We start from the raw sequence: 12,028 nt of genomic DNA on the forward strand, positions 1-12,028 counted from the left end.
CTCCCTTCCTTTCCATTTCTCCGCCGCTCTCCATATGTAATCTGATGTATTTCAAATTGTTGTAGCCCGCCGTGGGATCTCAGGGTGAAGGCAGGTTGTTATTATTATTATTATTATTATTATACATATGTGGCAACGTGCTGGTACTGAACTGGATGTGTTAAGTGATGCCCTGTAGCAATGTTTGTAGGTTTTCCTTCTGATAGAAGGTGTGATTTTATGCCGTAAGCTGCCTGGGGAGGACCTCCTTCCCAAAAGCGGCCTGAAATATTTTAAATAAAAAACTTAAATTAATAATACATATTATTATCAGTTGGAAGAGACAGTGGGAAATCCCTTCAAAACTATAGCAGAAGTACCTAGTAAGACAGATGCTGAGCGATTCTAAACTTTCTTGTACTTCTATGGATCGTGCCGTCACTCGCTCATGCGCCGGAAGCGGAAAAAGAAGGACAGGCAATCAAAAGCAGCGTTCGGCTAAACCAATGGGAGTGCGGCTACGTTAGGCGTGAGAATGAGTATCCCCACGCGCTGCGTAGTTGAATTCCTTTTGGGTCTCGACGTTTGTGGAGTGCGCATCTTTGTTTAGGAAATGAGTTGCAGTATGACTGTTTCCGGCCTAGGCCTCGTGGGGGCAGGAGTAGCTTTGTCCTTAAGTTTATTTAAGAGGGTGGTGGCGGGCGATGATAAATGCGGTTATTAATTTCCTCTCACTTAAATTGAATTAATTGTTTCAGATTTGGAGGCTGGGGAAGGGGGCTTGATAGGAGCTTCCTCGCTACCATGAGGTGAATCTATTTCTTGTAGTTAGGGAGAGGATGACTAGTAATTGTTTTCTAGTCATAGCGTTGATTTGAACAATGCTGCTCTTAATACAGCGCAGAGCAGCTTACAAAGCTCAGTAGTAGGCCCTTCTCTTAGGGTTACCATCTGAGAAAGAAATCTTGACACACGAGGGAGGAGGGACAAAGCTCATATTAGTTCCTCAAAATAATGTTTTTTGTAATGTAGATTTATGCTAATGTCCATGCAGATTCTGGCTGCCTTGAAGAGCATCCATCAACCATTCTATTTGGGAATACGGAACTGTACAGACTTTCCCACTTCCATTTCCCCTCTTCCTTTTCTGTTTCCGTTTGTGTTGCTTTTTTGATGCATATGAATACTGTGCTTGCAGCATAAAGGCAAGGCATTATCTTGTGACAGGCTTTTCTGAAAGGAAATAAGGTGCCAGTGAGGTGTCATGTTAATCAGCAAGTCTTATTTCTTTAATGAGTCTTACCTGTTCGCCAGTTAGGATTGTTCTCTATTTTGAGGTTTTGCTTAATTCAAAAGGGGGTAAGTGTTGAAGCTGCCAGCTTTAAATATGTTTGAAAAAATCTCACAGTATGTTCTTCACATTCTGCTCTACGGAAGTTTGAAGTAGGCCTGTCCCTGGCATTTATAGATGAACATAGAAATGCTGGGGACAGGACTACTTCAAAATTATAATTAGGAAAAAACATAGAACACTGCCTAAGGTTACCTACCACTACTAGCTATTTAATTTATATACTGCTTAATTCCAGAATAGGCTTCTACGCAGTTTACAAGTAGAAAAGTTGTTTACACAGGCAGTGAAATGTTAACATCCATAATTAAAATATACACCTAACAAAGGTTCAGAGCTGAGGAGCAATTCAGCCAGTACTCCCCAGGCCAGAACTCAACTCTGGTTCTTTGAGCATGGTAGTTTAGTGTCTGTGCTTATTCACTGTAGTGAGGCTTCCATAATGTTGCTTGAAGGTACAGCATTCTCCTATTTTGGTGCAATTGAGGTTTTCCTTACTCTGTTTTTGGTCCTTGAAGTCACCAAGTTAATATTTTTGAAATACTTTAGCAGTATTCTAAGTAAAAAATGAACATATGACTCCTTGCCATTAATGAATTGAGGAGCTCAATTAATAAGGTTCTACTGTGTGTATTATGTATCATAATTGTGCAAATTTATATTTGCTGCCCTGGTCTACTGGGAGGAAGGGCGGGATATAAATTCAGTAATAAATTAAATAAATATTACATTGTGAACTAGTTAGGATTTATTAGTGGTGTGTGGTGGTCAGTTAATGATGTATCCTATAATGAAAACTTGCTGTTCACATAATTTAAGGGGATTAGTATTTGGCTTGAAGGAAAAGTACTTCAAATGAATACCCCACTGGTGTTGAGTCTTAATGTATATTTTATGTATGGCTTTTCAGAGGAAAAATATATTTTTTTAATTTCCTTAGGATTTGCTTATTTTACAGATGGGAAGACTGCAGCAAAGAGTTCCAGACTTCTTGAGGTGTGACTTCAGTACACATTTGCTCTTATATTTTGAAGACTTTCTTTCACCAGTGTCATAAAAATGTTTCCCCCTCTATTGCCATTGTAGAAAAGGCTATTAATGTTAACATCAGTTGCTCTTCCCTTGTTACTACAGCCCAAGAATACTAAGTACTCTCATCTGAAGAGTACTTTGACAGAGTCAGCTAAGATCAGTGCCTTTTTCCCTTTGGATTTCATACGAAAAACTTTCTTTAAAAACAAAACTTTCAGAAGGATAGCCATGTTAGTTTTGTTATAGCAGGAGCAGAGCCTTGGGTCACCTTTAAAAAAGTCCACAAAAGTTTATGCTAAAATAAATTCGTTAGTGTTTAAGATATCACAAGACTCTTTGTTTTTATTAAAAATGTGAGATTCTCAGGATGCATTCATGGCTGATGTAACGCACCTATTGAATATATGCAGAGTAAATAGTCTACTCTAAAAATCCTCCCAAGTTGCTTGCATATAGGCTTAAACATAAGCATTGCAGGTTTATTTTTATTTCTTCTGTTTCTTCCCTCGTGTCCAGTGATTAAACTATTTTGCTGTTCACATAATGATTTACTGTGATTATTATTCATGAAAATGAGGACACGGTATTTAAAGTTCCAGATTAGATTCTTGAACACATTGTAATTTTCAGTGCCTGTAGGCTGAATTATAAGTTACATTTTTTGATATATACTCAATTTTTCCTGCTTTCAGGAATCAAGAAGTTTCCAGGATAATCAGGTAACCTTTCAAACTTCTGTGTAGCAAAATTAAGATCTAATTCATACAATATAAATATGTCGACCATGTGAACATGTGTTGTCAAGTGTGTTCAGATGGTGGGTACGAAATGTATTGTGTAAACCAACTCCAATAAACATTGATTCTGCATTTTGTGCATAACTGTCATCCATGGAAAGCTTTTATTAGGTATATATGTGAGTGTTGTAACTTTTACACCCTGATCTCCTGAAGAATTCAGAACAATGTATGTGTGGCAGCTTTTAGAGCCAGAGCTGCTTAGCTTCAGTGATAGATGTACATTTGGTTATTCTTTAGTCTTCACTGCCCTGTTCTTCCCTCCACTTCTATAATTTCTTAAGACAGCTAGGGATGTTCTACAGAGAGCTTGTTAAGAGAGAGGTTCATTTTTAACTGCTATGTCCATAATTAAGACCTGCACTCTTGAAATAGAGGTTACCAATAAAAGCATTTTCCTTCATGTTTTAGGTATATCGAGAGAGTTATGAATTCCTGGATTTCTCATCTGGGTGGTAGGGGCATTTGCTGACTTTGAGTTCATTCACTTGTGTGGAGGATCTGTTGGACAAATGTCCAAGCAGAAAAGGGAAAATGTGTAAATTTTGACAGATCTCCATAGGCAACATTTTGTATACTATTCTAAATAAATAAATACAAAAACAAAGTCATGTTGCTCTTGATATCTGCTTTAGGCCTATAATGTAGAATTAGCATTCTAAGTTTCATTATTATCACAGTTCTGGCAGAAAAGATTTATCCAAAGTTCTTGGAAGAATCTGGAATAAGATATACAGTTGGGTAATACAATAATGTTGACAAAACACAGCTAAAATCCAGAAACCAATTTAAAACAAATATACATAAAATAAACATAATTAAAATGGATATCTAAGTAACACTTATTAAACAAATAGAGGCATAACTAAGTTATGTGTCTGGGTAGGTTGGCCATAACAGTTTTCAACAGGCATCTGAACACATCTGTTGGCCTGATGCTTGTATTTGAAGGTCTCTCGCAGCTGCAGGATCATTCAACTTTAAAGTCATGAAGGTAGTCCTCGTCTAATTTCACATTGAAAACGAAGGATTTTGAGTAAACTTATGGAATAAGCCAGAGTGGTGTAGTGGTTAGAGTGTTGGACTAGCAACCTGGAAGACCAGCGTTCAAATCCCCACTCAGCCATGAAACTCGCAGGGTGACCTTGGGCCAGTCACTATCTCTCAGCCTAACCTACCTCACAGGGTTGTTGTGAGGATAAAATTGAGAGGGAGGAGAAACATGTATGCCACTTTGAGCTCCTTGGAGGAAAGGTGGGATACAAATATAATAAAGTTTATTTATATCCCGCCCTTCCTCCCAGCAGGAGCCCAGGGAAATAAACAAAAGCACTAAAAACACTTTAAAACATCAAAGACTTTAAAATACATTAAAACAACTTTTAAAACATTTTTTAAAAAAGCTTTGAAGACAGCTTTAAAAAAGTTTTAAAATACTGATATTCATTTTTTTAAAAAGCTTTAAAAAGACATTAAGAAGCAATTCCAACACAGAAGCAGACTGGGGTAAGGTCTCAATTTAAAGGCTTGTTGAAAGAGGAAAGTGTTCTATAGGCTCCGAAATGATAAGAGATGGAGCCTGTCTAATATTTAAGGGTAGGGAGTTCCACAGGGTAGGTTCTGCCACATTAAAGTGCCGTTTCCTGTGTTGTGCAGAACGGACCTCCTGATAAGATGGTCTCTGCAGGAGGCTGCAGAGCGCAGTGATCGACTGGGTATTTAAGGGATAAGACGGTCTTTCAGGTATCCTGGTCCCAAGCTGTATAGGGCTTTGTACACCAGAACTAGAACCTTGAATTTTCCCCGGTAGCAAATGCGCAGCCAGTGCAATTCTTTCAGCAGCGGGGTGACATGTTGGCAATACCCTGCCCCAGTGAGCAGTCTCACTGCTGCATTTTGCACCAGCTGCAGCTTCTGGACCAAGTTCAAGGGCAGTCCCACATAGAGTGCGTTACAGTAATCCAGCCTGGAGGTTACCAGTGCATGGACAACAGTGGTCAGGCTATCCTGGTTAAAGAAATGGCCACAGCTCTCTTACTAGCTGGAGCTATAAAAGGCACTCCTAGCCCCCAAGGTCACCTGTGCCTCTAGCTACAAAGATGGATCTAGGAGCACCCCCAGACTACAAACCTGCTGTTTCAGAGGTAGTACAACCCCATCCAAAGCAGGCAACTGACCAATTATCTGAACTCGGGAACCATCAACCCACAGCGTCTCATTGCTAGGATTCAGACTCAGTTTATTGGCCTCATCCAGCCCACCACCGAGTCCAGTCAGTGTTCTAGGGCTTGCATGGCCTCTCCCAATTCAGATGTTACAAGAGAAATAGAGCTGGGTATCAGCGTACTGCTGACACCTCACCCCAGATGTGCTGATGGCCGCTCCCAAGGGCTTCATATAGATGTTAAACAGCATGGGGGACAAGATGGTACCCTGCAGCACCCCAAGGCACAACTGCCAGGGGGCCGAAAGACAATCACCCAATGCTGTTCTCTGAAAACAACCCTGGAGATAAGATCAGAACCACTGTAAAACAGTGCCTCCGATAAGCATCTCACCAAGTTGGCCCAGAAGGATACCATAGTCAATGGTATCAAAAGCCGCTGAGAGATCAAGTAAGACTTAACGGTGTCACACTCCCCCTGTCCTCCTGATAAAGGTCATGTATCAGGGCGACCAAGGCCGATTCAGTCCCATAACTAGGCCTGAACCCAGACTGGGATGGGTCAAGATAATCTGTTTAATCCAAGAGTGCTTGCAATTGCTGCGCCACAACCCTCTCGATCACCTTTCCTAAAAAGGGGGTATTTGCAACCGGTCGGTAATTGTCGCAGATCAATGGGTCCAGGGTGGGGTTTTTCAGGAGCGGTCAGATCACTGCCTCTTTCAGGGTGGCTGGAACCACTCCCACAATGATGCATTGACCACACCCTGGATCCACTCGGTCAACCCCCCTTGGCAAGCTTTAAGAAGCCAAGAAGGGCAAGAGTCGAGAGGACACGTTGCTGGCCGCATCATCACAAGCACCTTGTCTACATCATTGGGCCACATCAACTGAAACCTTTCCCAAGAAGTTGCAGCAGACGTTGCACTGGACATGACATTGGGGACTAAGTAGATGTGGATGGGGCATCAAGACTGCTACGGAAGCGAGCAACTTTACCCTCAAAGTGCCTTGCAAACAATTTGTAGTGGGCTGAAGGGTCTAAGACAGCCTTTCCCAATTAGTGGGCCACGAGATGTTGTTGGACCATAACTCCCATCAGCCTCAGCCAGCATTCCCAATGGTCAGGAAAGTTGGGAATTGTGGTCCAACAACATCTGGTGGCCCACTAGTTGGGAAAGGCTGGTCTAAGACTTCATTTCCTGGAGTTGATGTCAACAGACCTCTGACAATACGGAAAAGCTCCTCTGGACAGCTACTTGGGGGCCAGTCTTCTGCGAGTTACAGACTCTCACTCTGAAGGCATCTGGCAACTTTCTCCTAACATTCAGTTCACTGCACAGGCTCTCACCCTGTGCAGGAACTACACGTGAGCCATATGCCATCCCCACTACCAATCTCCCCCAGATTTTTAGGGAAAAAAATAGAAGAGGGTAGCACCCTTGCCCTCGTGACTCCCCAATGGGACTTCCCAAGGGGCAACCCCCTTTGGTGGCAATCTTGCTGGCGGTAGACCTGCTACTCAAGAGCAGCCAGGCTTATATGCCTCCTGACCCAGCCAGGAGGTGATGCAAGAGGTTGCAAGATTTGCTGCAGCTTCTCTCTGGAACCAGGGTCAGGCAGGGGGTCCCAGTCCTTGCAGCACTTCAGGGACACCGGCTGTCTCAAAAGACAACAACCCAGAGGACCGAGCACCCAGATGCTCAGACTCACTCCCAGGCCAGGTCTTCAGTCTCCCTAGTGGTGCAGCTGTTATTTAAATAATAAATAACTGCTTAAAGAACAGGAAATGGAATAAATAGGCTGTTGTCACGATGGAGAGAGGTAAGTCATGCCTCCCAAGGATCTGTACTGGAACTATGCTTTTTAACTTGTTCGTAAATGATCTGCAGTTACAGGTGAGGAGTGAGGTGGTCAAGTTTATCAATGACATCAAATGATTGAGAACAGTAAAAACAAAAGGATTGTGAGGAGGTCCAAAACTATCTCCAAACTGGGACAACAAAATGGCAAATGAGGTTCAATGCGAGTCTAAAATAATGCACATTAGGGCAAAAGATTCTAGCTATCACATGAAATGATGCAGCCTCAGCTGACAGTAACTAACCAGGAAGGAAACATTGGGGTCAGTGAAAATGTCTCTTGGGCTGAGTACCGTAGTTTAACTATACATTGTGTGAAGAACTATTTTATTTTGCCCGTCCTGAATCTTCCAACATTCATCTTCATTGGATGCCCACGAGTTCTAGTGTTATGCAAGATGGAGAACAGCTTTTCTCTAGCCACTTTCTCCATGCCATGCATAATTTTGAGATCTGTCGTTCTAAACACACTTTGGGAGCCACTGGGACTTAATGCAAGTAGGTATTCTCTTGATCTCAGAAATGGTGTTTGTTTACATGAAGGCAGCTAAAATATTTTCCATGACTTAGAGCCTGACCAAATGTAAGTGCTCACGTAGCATTCAAATTGTAGTTTAGTAATTAAACCAGGAGTAGCTAAATTCCTGTTCGGAAGTCTTATCCTATTCCCCAAGAGCCACTGATTGAGGTGCTAAAAGAGAAAAATAGTAGACGAGGGGGGTGGACAGAATCCACTGCCATGATGGGGATTCAAATTGTCCCCTCCCCATCATCTACTAATCATTTGAAGAGCAGAGGGGATGACAGCCCCTGTTCAGCTGATCTGCACAAATCAGCTGAGAAATCTAGGTCCATGTGAGTGTGCAGTGGCCACCTTGCGCATTGTCCAAGGATGAATGTGGCCCTTGGACTAACCCCCCCCCATGATTTAGCCACCCCTGATTTAAATAGTGGCATCATTATGCGTGGTGCTTCAGAGTACAACAGGAGAAATCCCTACTCTGTCAGATCTGCAATCACAGGACGGAGATCAGGAGAAGGGTACTGAAATGGAGGCAGGAAGAATGAGCAATTATATCAGTTAACATGCATTCTGATTAAGTTGCAGTGTTTTCATGTAGAATGCTGCAAGTGCAGTCCAAAAGCAAAAAGCAATTATATAATTTTAAAAGAACAGCCTCTTCTCCCTTCTAACCCCACAGAAAATGCTACCTCCTGAAATAATTCGAAGATATGTTGATGTATGTACATGATATGTGCAAATGCCAATATACACCACTGCATAATGTTGGATTGAGGTTCAAATTCCTGCTTGGGCTGGCACTGGCCAAACCAGTCAGCCTAGAATGTTAAATGTCCTCATTCTAAAGAAACATTGAGGCCAGAGTCTAAAATTTACCTAACTACATCAACCGCCTTCACGGTTTGACTGGTTGGCCCCGTTCAGCAGCACTCTTCTAAAGTACCTGTGGTTGGTTGTTCAATGGTGTTGTGAGAAAATGAGCTCGTGCCTCGCTCTGGTCAGTGAAGAAGCCGGATGACAGTTTAGAAGAAAAGGTTTATTCAAAGACACTCACACAAGCAGTATGGGTGCGGTCAACGACTAACTGCTGTTTTCTGCTGGTATTTATACCCCTAAGTAAACATCCTACATAAGGCTCCATATTATACAGCCACAAGAGTGGCTGTATACTATAGTCAGTAGGGATTTTTTGCGTTCTACCATGTTAAATGAAAATACCCCCCTCAGCCCTTTCTGGACTTTGTATAGTCCCAATTCAAAACAAAAACTTACAAGTCTTATACTGTTGGATTCAGAATCGCTTGCTCTACAACTCTGGAAGTTTTCTTGGTGATACACAAGTGTCAGAGTCGGCCAGTTGCATTCCGGTTAAACGGTGGGATCGGTTTCAGCCTCTTCCCGCTGAGGAAGTGGACAAGGTGCTCTCTACTGTGAAGCCAACCACCTGTCTGTTTGACCCTTGCCCTTCATGGCTCATTATGAGCTGTAAAGAGAAGCTGAGTGAAGGGATCAAGGCAGTGGTAAATGCATCCTTGGAAGAGGGTGCAATGCCATCAGCCCTCAAGGTGGCAGTAATAAAGCCTATCTTGAAAAAGCCCTCCTTAGATCCCCAAGAGTTGAATAACTTCCACCCAGTCTCTAACCTATCATTCTTGGGCAAGGTGATTGAGCGAGTGGTGGCCAAACAGTTACAGACACACTTGGATGAAGCAGGTTATCTCGATCCATTCCAGTCGGGCTTCAGGACTGGACATGGAACTGAAACAGCCTTGGTTGCTCTGGTGGATGATATGAGGAGGGCGTTGGATAGGGGAGAATATACCTTCCTCGTCCTCCTGGACCTCTCAGCGGCGTTCGATACCGTTGACCACGGTATCCTTTTAGATCACCTGGAGGGATTAGGAATAGGGGGCACTGTTTTACAGTGGCTCCGTTCCTATCTTTCAGACAGGCACCAACAGGTGGCATTGGGGGATGAAGTTTCAGACCCTTGGCCTCTTAATTGTGGAGTCCCACAGGGTTCTATCCTCTCCCCCATGCTATTCAACATCTATGTAAAGCCGCTGGGGGCCATCATCAGGAGATTTGGGCTGCAGTGTCACCAATATGCGGATGACACTCAGCTCTATCTCTCGTTTAAATCTTCACCAGAGTTGGCTGTGAACACTGTGTCCAAGTGCCTGGAAGCCGTAAGTGGATGGATGGGAAGGAATAGGCTGAAACTAAACCCCAATAAGACCGAGGTGTTACTCGTGGGAGACAAGAGAAGGTTAGGAGATATAGACCTGGTGTTCAATGGGGTAAGACTACCCCTGAAAGACCAGGTACGCAGCCTTGGGGTCATTCTTGACTCCCAGCTGTCCATGGAGGCTCAGATTTTGGCAGTGAGCAGGGCAGCTTGGTATCAATTACATCTAATACGGAGGCTGCAACCCTACCTTCCTATCCACCTGATCCCACGGGTGATACATGCCCTGGTCTCCTCCCGCTTAGACTACTGTAATGTGCTCTATGTGGGGTTACCCTTGAAAACGGTCCGGAAATTACAGCTGATACAGAATGCAGCTGCATGTTTGATTAAAAACAGCCGTCGCCGTGATCATATTACTCCGGTGTTAATAGATCTACACTGGCTGCCAGTTGTTTACTGGGCCCAATTCAAGGTGTTGGTGTTGACCTTTAAAGCCCTATACGGTTTCGGCCCAGTTTATCTGAAGGAGCGCCTCCAGCATCACCAATTATGCCGCCCGATGAGATCAGCCATGCAAGACCTTATCTCGGTCCCACCAGTTAAAATAGCTAGGCTGGTGCGGACCAGAGAGAGGGCATTTTCGATTGTGGCCCCCACCCTCTGGAATTCCCTTCCTTTTGATCTTCGCCATGCCCCCTCCCTGATAGATTTCCGCCAGGCCTTGAAGACCTGGCTGTTCAGGCAGGCATACGGGATCTTTGGGGTAGATTAGTTTTTAATGCTGTTATTAACTGGAAGGGTGGTGTTAGATTAATTATTGATTGTTGTCCTCATTGGCTTTTATATTGTATTTTACTGTGTTATGTACGTCGCCTAGAGTGGCCATTCATTCAGCCAGATAAGCGACTCATAAATAAAATTTTATTATTATTTATTATTATTACAACCCCCCACGGAGAATCCACAGGTTAAAGTGAAAAACGGGAGGAAAAAAACTAGAAGCCGTTTGGACTTTTTTTTGAGAAATTGACATAAGAACATAAGAAGAGCCTGCTGGATCAGGCCAGTGGATCTAGTCCAGCATCCTGTTCTCACAGCGGCCAACCAGGTGCCCGGGGGAAGCCCACAAGCAGGACCCGAGTGCAAGAACACTCTCCCTCCTGAGGCTTCTGGCAACTGGTTTTCAGAAGCATGCTGCCTCTGACTAGGGTGGCAGAGCACAGCCATCATGGCTAGTAGCAGTGGCGTCAGTAGGGTTGGTGTCACCCGGTGCGGCCCACAGTGCCTTCTCTCTCCGAGCGATCACGTTCGCGGCGAAGCGCGCACGCAGCCTCTAGGAGCATGCGGCCGAACAACAGGGCCCAGGAGCGCTCCGCCTCGTTATCTGCCGCCGCTTCCAACTTCTAACAGCCAGCGCGCCATGCAAAGACGTTGGTGCCTAGGCGGTGCCTGGGGGGAGTGGCTCTGGTTGTCACCTCAATCTGGTGGTGTCACCCGGTGTGGCCCGCACCTGCCGCATCGCCCTGGTGACGCCCCTGGCTAGTAGCCATTGATAGCCCTGTCCTCCATGAATTTGTCTAATCTTCTTTTAAAGCCATCCAAGCTGGTGGCCATTACTGCATCTTGTGGGAGCAAATTCCATAGTTTAACTATGTGGTGAGACTCAGAGCTTGGAAAAGTTACTTTTTTGAACTACAACTCCCATCAGCCCAATCCAGTGGCCATGCTGGCTGGGGCTGATGGGAGTTGTAGTTCAAAAAAGTAACTTTTCCAAGCTCTGCGCTGAGTAAAGAAGTACTTCCTTTTGTCTGTCCTGAATCTTCCAACATTCAGCTTCTTTGAATGTCCACGAGTTCTAGTATTATGAGAGAGGGAGAAAACCTTTCTCTATCCACTTTCTCAATGCCATGCATAATTTTATACACTTCTATCATGTCTCCTCTGACCCGTCTTTTCTCTAAACTAAAAAGCTCCAAATGCTGTGACCTTTCCTCGTAAGGGAGTCGCTCCATCGCCTTGATCATTCTGGTTGCCCTCCTCTGAACTATGGCTTGCAAAACTATGGCCTGTAGTGGACTAACACAGCTAGAAATCTGAGCAACACGGCAAGTCTAATTTCTACATTTAAA

At 43.9% G+C, this 12,028-nt stretch overlaps 1 long non-coding RNA gene across 1 annotated transcript; it reads left to right on the top strand.

Annotated features, from left to right (window-relative positions):
* The first annotated feature begins 514 nt into the window (after positions 1–514).
* On the top strand, positions 515–3,766 carry LOC133386547 (uncharacterized). Its single transcript, XR_009763190.1, has 3 exons — positions 515–2,326; positions 3,055–3,081; positions 3,571–3,766. It is a non-coding gene; the product is annotated as an uncharacterized LOC133386547 (long non-coding RNA).
* The last annotated feature ends 8,262 nt before the right edge of the window (positions 3,767–12,028 follow it).

Source organism: Rhineura floridana, chromosome 6 (genome assembly GCF_030035675.1).
Source record: "Rhineura floridana isolate rRhiFlo1 chromosome 6, rRhiFlo1.hap2, whole genome shotgun sequence".
NCBI lineage: Eukaryota > Metazoa > Chordata > Lepidosauria > Squamata > Rhineuridae > Rhineura > Rhineura floridana.